This window comes from Nipponia nippon, unplaced genomic scaffold (genome assembly GCF_047370975.1).
Source record: "Nipponia nippon isolate SJK-2023a ecotype South Korea unplaced genomic scaffold, ASM4737097v1 scaffold_1, whole genome shotgun sequence".
Lineage (NCBI taxonomy): Eukaryota > Metazoa > Chordata > Aves > Pelecaniformes > Threskiornithidae > Nipponia > Nipponia nippon.
In genome coordinates, this window is record NW_028262290.1 from 94,327,708 (window position 1) to 94,337,145 (window position 9,438).

General features: G+C 43.1%; 2 long non-coding RNA genes across 4 annotated transcripts in view; one reads left to right on the plus strand and one right to left on the minus strand.

The window, feature by feature from the left end:
• LOC148057481 (uncharacterized) overlaps window positions 1-2,692 on the minus strand; it is a 55,659-nt gene extending 52,967 nt beyond the window's left edge. For both annotated transcript variants that reach the window (XR_015705930.1, XR_015705931.1), the window contains exons 1-2: window positions 2,607-2,692; window positions 1,738-1,853 (exon numbers count right to left, since the gene is read on the minus strand). This is a non-coding gene — a long non-coding RNA (uncharacterized LOC148057481). The remainder of the gene's footprint in view (window positions 1-1,737; window positions 1,854-2,606) is intronic.
• A 2,098-nt stretch (window positions 2,693-4,790) lies between these two features.
• On the plus strand, window positions 4,791-9,051 carry LOC148057482 (uncharacterized). 2 transcript variants are annotated; one of them, XR_015705942.1, is made up of 4 exons: window positions 4,824-4,922; window positions 5,517-5,816; window positions 6,463-6,693; window positions 8,600-9,051. It is a non-coding gene; the product is annotated as an uncharacterized LOC148057482 (long non-coding RNA). The 2 variants fall into 2 exon arrangements; XR_015705941.1 differs by lacking the exon at window positions 5,517-5,816 and having other exon boundaries at window positions 4,791-4,922.
• Window positions 9,052-9,438: the final 387 nt, after the last annotated feature.

The following is a 9,438-nucleotide window of genomic DNA, read 5'->3' on the forward strand; positions in this document are numbered from 1 at the left end:
ATTCCAGGACTTCCCTATGTGAACATCTAACCGTATGGAGCAGGAAGTAACCAACTCTCTCTCATTACGGAGAATTGTTCAGACTCCTCGTGACCAACTCTCATTTATACTCAGGACAATCTCAACCCGGAGTAAACACAACAAAGTGTGGGAGAGAGGACAGATTAAGTCCCAGGGTGTTTTCTTTGAACTATTAGTCACAGTAGGAAATTACTAAGTCAATATTGGATAGCAAAGGGCTTCAGGCAGGGACCATGGGCCAAAGTATCATGGCTGTAAGTAGAGACACACTGAATGAAAATCGTAATGGGAATAAATATTAGCGTGCAAGGGAAATGCACCCTGAATTTGGCTCTTTGGTTTTTCACAGTATGTGGCTACAAACAGGCCAGGTCCAGCTCCTCAGACTCAAAAGAATCCTATTGACTTCAGTGTGATTTGAATGGAGCCCAAGGTGTTTATAAAAGACATTAATTGACAACAGGCAAACACGCACATTTCCTGACTTCCTATCCTGTTGGCATGATGGGCCTGGAAACAACTCTGAGGAAAACCACTGCCCAGATGCATTGGCTTTGGCAGCAGGCAGCCGGCCAGCCTTGGTCACCAGCCTGGTGTAAGCCTGGGGAATCGGGACTGCTCCATGCATGCTGCCCAGGCACCCAGCATGGCTGAGCCAAGGAGCAACTGGGCAACCCCTGGGGCAGAGATCAGATGCACTGTGCAGCAGGGCTGCCAAAAAGCCCCAGATCTTCCACACACAGGTTTCACGTTTGTTTTGCGAGATATGCCAGACCTAAGCAAATACCACGAAGCCCATCATGTAGCAACAGGAAGGCTACAACATGAAGCTTCCCAGCCCTGATACCACCAGAAGATACCATCTTCCTTGCCTGGATAAAATCAAGCCAACCAGTCCTGCAGCAAACTGCTTCACATCTCCAGAAAACACAGGTGCCATTGCCCATCTGCCTGATGCTGTTCTTATTCTCTTTTCTCACAGGGAGGCAGCGCTCCTGGTTCTTCCATCAGCGCCAGTTTCTTCTGCTCTCTCCCAGAGCAGGTCACAGCATGATGTTCTCCACATCTCTAATAGTCCACTAATTTTCTGTACAACTCTCTTATTCTCTCCAGGCTATTCCTTGTTCCCACTGAACTCAAACGCAACCTTTTTTGACAGCAAGGGTAGCAGCAGGCCCCAGCCCAAGCACTAGCTGTGCCAGCCCCTCTGCATTTCTAAAGAAGTAATGGTTGAGCTCTGCATGCCATCACACAGAGGTGCATAGCTGCCTCTGCAGAGCAGAATTGGTTTTGGCACGCTGAATAGGAACTGTGTCCAGGCCATCTCTCCTCTAGCATCAGCTCTCCTCCCCCCTACCCAGAAAGAACAAATCAGGTCTCAGTGAACCCAAATGAAACATCCCATTTTCAGGTGCTTTAAAGGACCATATGACTGACTGAAGGGATTTCATCGTGGCTGAAAGTAAGAACACCCCTTCACCAAGGAAAAGACACTACCTTCTACCATTTCATGTGTAAATAGTTGCATCTTCTGCTTCCACCAAACCTCAAAGCTCATTACAGCTCTAAATGCTAACCCATGAGAAAAGCTCAGAACACCAAAACATGGCATAGAGACATTACAGCTTTAATCCTTCATAGGATTAGCTCGTTTAAATTTGATGAGATAGAAAGGAAAATAAAGGATACACATGAAAAGACACCTGGTTACATCACCTCAGCAGTTCCATGAGTGTGTTTTCTTGTACTTTTTTCTTCCTTTTCTTTTTTTAACATTTCCAGGGATCTCAAGTGAGTCAAAGTGTCCTTTACTCTCTCACGCACAAGAGGAGCTGCAAAACATGTCACAGCAGTTACATCTTTGAAAACCCAGGCACAAAACCCAGGTTCTGCTGCAGCATTAAACATAAATTACACAGCACAAACCCTGAGCTTTCCCCTAGAGCTGGCGCCTTGCTTTTCTTGTCTCCAAACATGCAAGCAGTGCTTGGATGTATTTTGTACACCCCTATCATCCGTTCTCCAGGAAAAAAAAGATTAACTCAGGGGAGAAAGCATTCATTTAATAAGTGAATAACAGAAAGAAGGAACCTGGTGAGAAATGCTAGCGTCAGATATGGGAAAATGAGAAGCCAAAAGGGAAGTATTGTGCAAAGTGCTTTGGGTGTCCAGGAGCAGCGAAGGAAAGTTGTGCAAGACCAAGAAGCAGGAAGAAACACGTAGTCTTTATGCGTGCACATATTGGGAGAAGAAACAGATGATCACAAAAGACACACTCGCCACACTCGCCAAGTTTTGTCAAGAAGAGAGAGACCTGAACTCCTTTTGTTGTTGTTGTTGTTGGTTTGTTTTTTTTTTTTTTTTTTAGGTTTTCATTTCCCCTTCCCAATATGAGTTTCTGTATGTGTTTGACTGGATCACTCCGACCAAAACCAGACCCGAATGCTTACACCTCACATCTATGTATGTGTCTCTTTTCTCATAGACACTGGACATACAAATTTCCCCGACAATAGGCAGAGATGCAGGCGTTTGCTGTCTGTAAAACCATTGCTTTTCCAATTAAGCTGAATGTAGGTGCTCACCTCCGAAAATTTAAACTAGGAGCTTTCATTCCACACCCCCAATAAAATGGATACAGTGAAGAGGTTCTTCAGGGAAGAGTGCAACTGTGAGGAAAAAAAAACAGTTGGATGTACCACATCCTTCTTCACTTTTTAATTAGGGAAAAAATGGAGGAAACACCGGAAGCAAAATCAATTTGCTGCTCTTGATTTGGCTTTTTGTTTAGTGACAATTTGACTCCTAAGACCAAATGATCTCTGGGGAAATAATCTCACTTACTTCAAGGCAATTTCTCCAATAGATAAGTCGCTTACCTTTCTTAGGTCTGTGTGCTTCTCCACTTTGTTCTCTGAATCTGAAAATACCTTTAATTTCAGGGCATTTCTCCATCAGCCCTTCAAAAGAGATCTTCAAAGTGAGGAGCATTTTCTCTATATGACTGAGCTTCTCTCCATACCCATAAACAAGTTTTAAAGCAAATTAGAAATTACTTTAGCTGCAAAACACCAGGGAAAAGATGTTTTGGAATATGCAGCATTCTGATTAGAAGAAAGCAAGTGCGACACACTGACTGATTTGAAATCTATATGATAGGTAAAAAAATGACGTTTCATCAGACCCATAATTCATTAATACAGTTCCCCACCTCCTATCTGGAAGCTAGTCATACCATTGGATATATTGTGCATCAGCAAATCTGTTTAAGCACTCTTAACCCAAATCGCAATATAAAAATTGTCATCTCTTTCTGCTATTTTTTTCTTTACTTTTCCAGGTATTTAACTTTATTTGGAACTTACATAAAAATAAATTTTGAGGACGCTAACTGTGGGTTTAGTTGAATCTAAGCTGTTTGGAATTTATGTTCTACTTCTCATTTTCAGCCACTGGGAAGCAACCAGAAAACCATTTTTTTTTTTTTTTTTTTTTTTTTTTTAGGATCTTAAAAGTCACATAAGAAAGATGAAATGACCATCAATAGTTCCCAGGGGGAAGACTGGAAATAGAGGAGATTCATGAGCAGTTCTTAATGCATCAGCTTCTCCCACACATTCAAAACCCACATGAAAATCGGAACCCACACAGTAAAAGCTCTTATGAGCTTGTGCACCACTTAAAAATTTAAAGAGTCTTCTAATGGAAAAAGATAACCTATTAAAGGCAACAGTGCCCATCTACCAACGTAACGTTCATGCTGCTCAGACTGCTAGGGCTCTCTATTTTGCTATTAAAGCCATTCCTGCTCTTTTCTTTTGTGTAACACCAACTGAGACAGATGCCTAACAGAGGTGTCGTTTCCCAGGAGGGATCTCTGCTTCCTCACTTGCCTGTACTGAGGAGGCAACCTGGATGTAACTGCTAGGCAATATAGATGAAATGCTGACAGCATGGCAAGATTAATGGGAGTTGATCCACTGGCATTGTCTTTCATATTTCTGTAGCCCTCTGCAATTTGTACTTGCTAATCCAATTTTCTGCTTCCAGTGGGGGCAGGTCTCTTCTTCATTTTTTCCTCTCACTAACATCACCTCAAGGCTAACCGTGGTCCAATCACTATCAAAAAATCTCTGGAAGGATGAAATCCACATCTCTTTACCCTGAAAAATGCCCTGAAGGAATAGTCCCATCCCCAACCAAGGGGATACATTGCTACTAGAGAGCAGCTGCTGTAAGAGCAGCCCTCATCCTGGTGAAATGTGACTTGAGAGACAGCAGGAACACTCGTCTTGCCTGAACATTCAGGACAGTATTTCTGTGTGAACACATACACCTTTCATTCCTGAGGCAGGTTGAGACTTCACATATGGTGAGTTACTATGGCTCAAGTGATGAGTGACTCCACCTCAGTGGAGAAGCAGCACAGGACAGCTGAGCCCGTCCAACATTTTGCTGCCACTGTTGAAAGGGGGAAGTCCCACACCCCCGACATCACTCTTAGACATGATCTTTTGCTTACCTTCCACCGGCTCTGGTGCTTGCTGGAAGCCTCTGGGAATTGATACAACCCCATAATCCAGCAGCAAATTATCACAGGAAAAGCAATTGAGTTTTCCTTCAGGATGGGGGTGAAATTGGTTCAGTAAAAAGTTTTACAAGCTGCAGAGTCAGCACGACACTGCACAGCTGAGAACAAGGGCAGGGAGGACAAAGAGGAAGAGGATCTCTCCTCCTCAGCAGATATAAGTTGTTTGTAAGACTCAGCCATAACATGCAACTTCACTTTTGGGATCACACGTGGATGTTGTGTCCTGTCGCTATGAAGGCATCCAAGCAGAGTGGTGAGGAAGGAAGGGTAAAAATTCTTTGGAGTACACTCTGACAGAAAAAAGAAAAATGTGAGTAGAGTTGTCCAAACATACATTTTTGTGGAAGAAAATTGCAGGATGAGTATTTTAGTAGAGAGGATATTTTCATTTATTTTTTTTTTTTAAGTCTGCTTAACATTAATCACAGACAAACGTTTGGCACAAAGAATAGCCTTGTTAATGATTCGGTGCCTTGGTTCTTCCAGTGAGAGGAAGCACTGAAATCCAGCATTTACAGGCTGGATAACAAGCTGTTAATAAGTGGGAAAACTCCCAGCCTTTCTAGGGAGGAATAGAAAAGGGAAAGAGAAGGGGAGAGGGAAAGGGAAGAGAAAGGAATAGATAATTATACACCATGAAAACAGATCATAAATTTCTTTTTTTTAGTTCTCTGTGAGTTCCTTTTCAAGTAAAAGACATGACTTAAAAAGCCTGTAACAGCACTGCTTTGCACTTTTAACAAAGACTTCTTAAAGACACTAACTTCCACGTGGCCCACTGCCTTTTTCTATGGGGGAGACATGAAATGGCTGTTCTGGCAGCGACTGCTGATCTTGCAGACAAACATCTCCCCCTGTAACCGGCCATAGCTGGGTGCTCACCCAGGACCTTCTTGTCCTTCAGTCCGACTGGTGAGGCATCAATGACCCACAGCTGCTACCACCACAGAAATGAAGTCCTCAAAAGTCATCCCCAACCTGGGAAGCAGGCCCGTGAGGGTAGAAGTTGCATCGTCCAACAGTATACACCTACCCATACTCGGGAAAAAATCAGCATGGTAACAGCTCAGAAACAGAGATGGGCAGCCAAAAGTTTCTCCCTGCATACCTGCTTCATGGGTTTATATCATTACATGATCTCCTCCTCTCGTGGACCAAAGATGAGCTCTGCAACATTGCAGAAAGCGCCCACAGTGGCCTGCAGGTATTTATTATTTACTACGATCTCGGGAGGTCTACGCCAAAAGCAGCCTGGGAAAGTGGGCTATGTTTTATCCACCACATGACCCAGTTTCCAGCAGCTCTGTCAGGCACTTCTGTCACCAGTGACAGGGCTGAATAATGTTCAGTGAAGTAGGTGATGAGTTATGTGAAACTAGCTTCCAGAGGAAATTAATTTCCACAGAGAAGCTCTGGCTACTTGAACTTTGTTTTAAAAAGCTGTGTTTTATTGCAGTCTAAGTTAATGAAGAAAGGTAGCTGACAGGCTGCTGTGCCATCTGTATTATCTCTCAACCACTTTTCTTCCAGCAGCAGAAGCAGTGGCGGAATAGGAACATCCACCGAAACGAGCATCCATTTGCACCCATTTTACTGTTTCTCCTCCTATTGCCACATCTGCTGCCCTACTATTGCCATGAGAAATAATCAAATCTACTTTTAATACAATGCTGTGCATGTGGCATCTCTGCCAAGACCATTCTTAAGCAGAAGAACAGATTACCAGAAGTACTGCATGCTCAGCCTTCTGTCTGGGAACCTAGGCAGGGGATAAAATCTGTATAACCCCCACCACTCCTTACAGGCACCTTATCTCCAAAAAACTTCTTTTTCTGCTTTTTTTCTGCCAGACTTATCACAGTGGACCTCCCTCCAGCGTTTCCATCCCTCTGCCCTGCGCTTGACCTAGTCTTTGCATGCTGGAAGATTTTGGAGGCTCTCAACTGACATCTTAATATTACCTTTATCCTGCTATCTAGACTTGAGTCCATCAATCCAAAGAATGTATTCTCCATACGACATCTATACTACAAATTTTACCCTAAAATTTAAGACAAACTACTCTGTGGAACCTGTATACGGTAAGTACCGCATTAACACTCAGGTAGGTTACTGCTTCTAACAGCACTCACCTCAAAGGTCTCATTTACAACATCTGTTGGCTCTCAACATGTTCAAAAGTATAACTTTCTACATTTTAAAGACGTGGGAAAACGTGGGAAAAATGCAAAAGAGTCTTTTACTGTGGAGCGGCTGCTATGCCACACTGTTAATCTTAGCACAGAAAACCAGGCAGACTTATCTCTGCTCGGGATCCTTTGCATGAATGTTGCTGGAAAACACACTTTGATGTGATCAGATGCTTCATAGTAGCTCTTCACCAAACATATCAGGAAACAGCAAATGGGTTCAAGCAAAGACTTCACAAGACGGGATTTCCTTGTGGTATTTTCTATTGTTATTTTGAAGAAAAAATGATGAAAAACATGAAAAACTTGAAGGAGCTTCAGTTTACGTGCCTTTGAGGCCTCACGTGCTTGCGAAGAACCAGGTAAAAGCACGTACAAACGGTAAGAAGAATTTTAAAAAGCAATGCTCAAAAATACCAGAAACTGAGAGCTGTTTAGGCATATACCTTAGCCTAGACACAGTCACAGGCAAGAACAAAAGGGGATCTCTCGCCTACCTTTTAGCTGCCCCAGGAAGTGTAGATACAAGACTAACAACTTCTCGGTCTTTACCTATCTTTACCCTACTCTCTCATACAACATTTTACATGTTTGGCTAGATGCCATGAAAGTGTCCCACATACTTCCTTAGCTGAAAAGCTTCTCAATAGCATAATGGCAGGGTTTCCTACAATAAAAACCAAACGTGCAGGAGTTTTCCTCAATGTTTCTAGATCTGATCAGTATTAAACTTATCCACACTGGAGTGCATACCCAGCCTTCTCACCAGTACTCACCAGCCATTAGCATGCAAAATTAATGACTCAGTTCCTCATCAGACTGCTTTAGACACAGAACAGTTTTTTAAACAATTATGAATTCTGAGGAGATTTGTCTTCAGAATTCTGACGTTGATGAGTTTTGGTTCTCAAGCTCTTCTTTGTAGCCACCAACATCAGAATCTTACTTTTTAAAAATAGACACATGAAAGTCATATGAAATAACATGGCTCCAGAGGTCCATGTTATATAGTCAAAATAAATGCATGAAGCTTGATAGCTTTGTTTATTTGTTAACTTTACAAGCTTTGTAGACAACCTAGAGCAAAGTGTCAGGACCAGACATATGCAGTCCTTGGTTTTTGGAGGGACAAGAAGCAGCAAGAGCGGAACCGCGACTCCTTGCGTGAGCACCCCACTGAGGTGCAGAGGACGAGCTGCACCTTTTGCAGCTATGGCATGAGGTCAATAAGCAAAACACCTGGTCCCTAAATTTCAATTACAATGAAACCAGAAGCAATAGCCAGAAGCCTACAAGCAAGGGACAAAATTTTGATTGTCGTCTTTGAGTCTAGGAAGTGGAAATGTGCAAACAGACCTAAGTTTTGATGTCCCACAAAACATACCAGATGCACAGGTAGTAAAACTCTGCACCACCTAAAAAGTAACTTCAGATCTTGGGAAACCTCAGGGTACTATTCTTCTAAGAATATATTCACACGAAATAATTTATTCCTGCTCTAAACCATTTTAGCTGTTAAAAAGCCAGAGGGTAGGGGACACCAAAACTTGTTTTATATAACAGAAAAGAGTTTTCCTTTTCCATTCCCCTTCTAACTAGAAACATCTGACCAGTGTTGATCAAACTAGACCATATTACTTCCAAGAAAAAGATCAAGTTAGATTTTCACTGGCACCATAAATGGTCTCAGAAAAACACGAGTGACAAAAACAAAGTAAAAACCTGAAAAGACACAGAAGACTAGAATCAAAATGTTTTTGTCACTTCAGCCTTCAAAGTTTTTCCTTTCTTTTTGCAGGTACATCTCAATTCTCTCAGCATTTAACTACAATTGCCATTAAGCCGGGATCTGTTCTGTGGGAAAACAGTATCATAGCAAAGATGATTCCTAAGACTTTTACATCTGATGTGAGAAGAGGTGCTATTCTCCAGGTCTGATGAGGACCAGGCTGCAGTCCTGCTGCCCATCTTGTTTGTCTACAGAACAGTGGTGGCAAGACAGCTGACAAGAGAATGCAATTCCAGCTGGGCACTGTAGCCAGGTGAGGTGCTAAGATAAAAATACTAAAATAGCAGCCCAAAGTAGAGGAGTGAATGAAAACCCAGGAGCTACCCTGGACAGATCAAGGGTCTCGTCTATCACAAGGAGGTGAAAGCCCACTGCGTGCAGGCATGTGGATAGCCATCACAAATAAACATATATCCGAAAAATAAATACCCTCTTGCAATTAAACCCAGCAAAAGTTCTTATGTGTGCGTGTCTGTGTGCTTATTTGCATCATCTTACCTGCATTTCCGTGCTGCGCGTCGACTCTGGTCTGCACAGCAGGGGCAGGTCACACAGACAAAATCCCTGACATTTTGCAGCTCCTTTTAAAATTCTGCATCCACGCAGGGATCGTGACAGCTGCTGGACCAACAACCCTAAAGCAGTACTTTTTCACAGCTTGGAGCAGCTGCAGCACAGTGGGCAGTGCTGCGCGTCCCCCCACGCCAGCCCCATGCAATGGGACCACAGCGGGGGGGGAAGTCGGACTCGGAGCCAGTGCCTTTTTAGCTCCTCTGCTGAAAGGTGCCAAGTTTGCAGCCGTCAATTAATTTTATGCAAGGTCTCCCCCCCAGGCAGGGGCAGGAGCC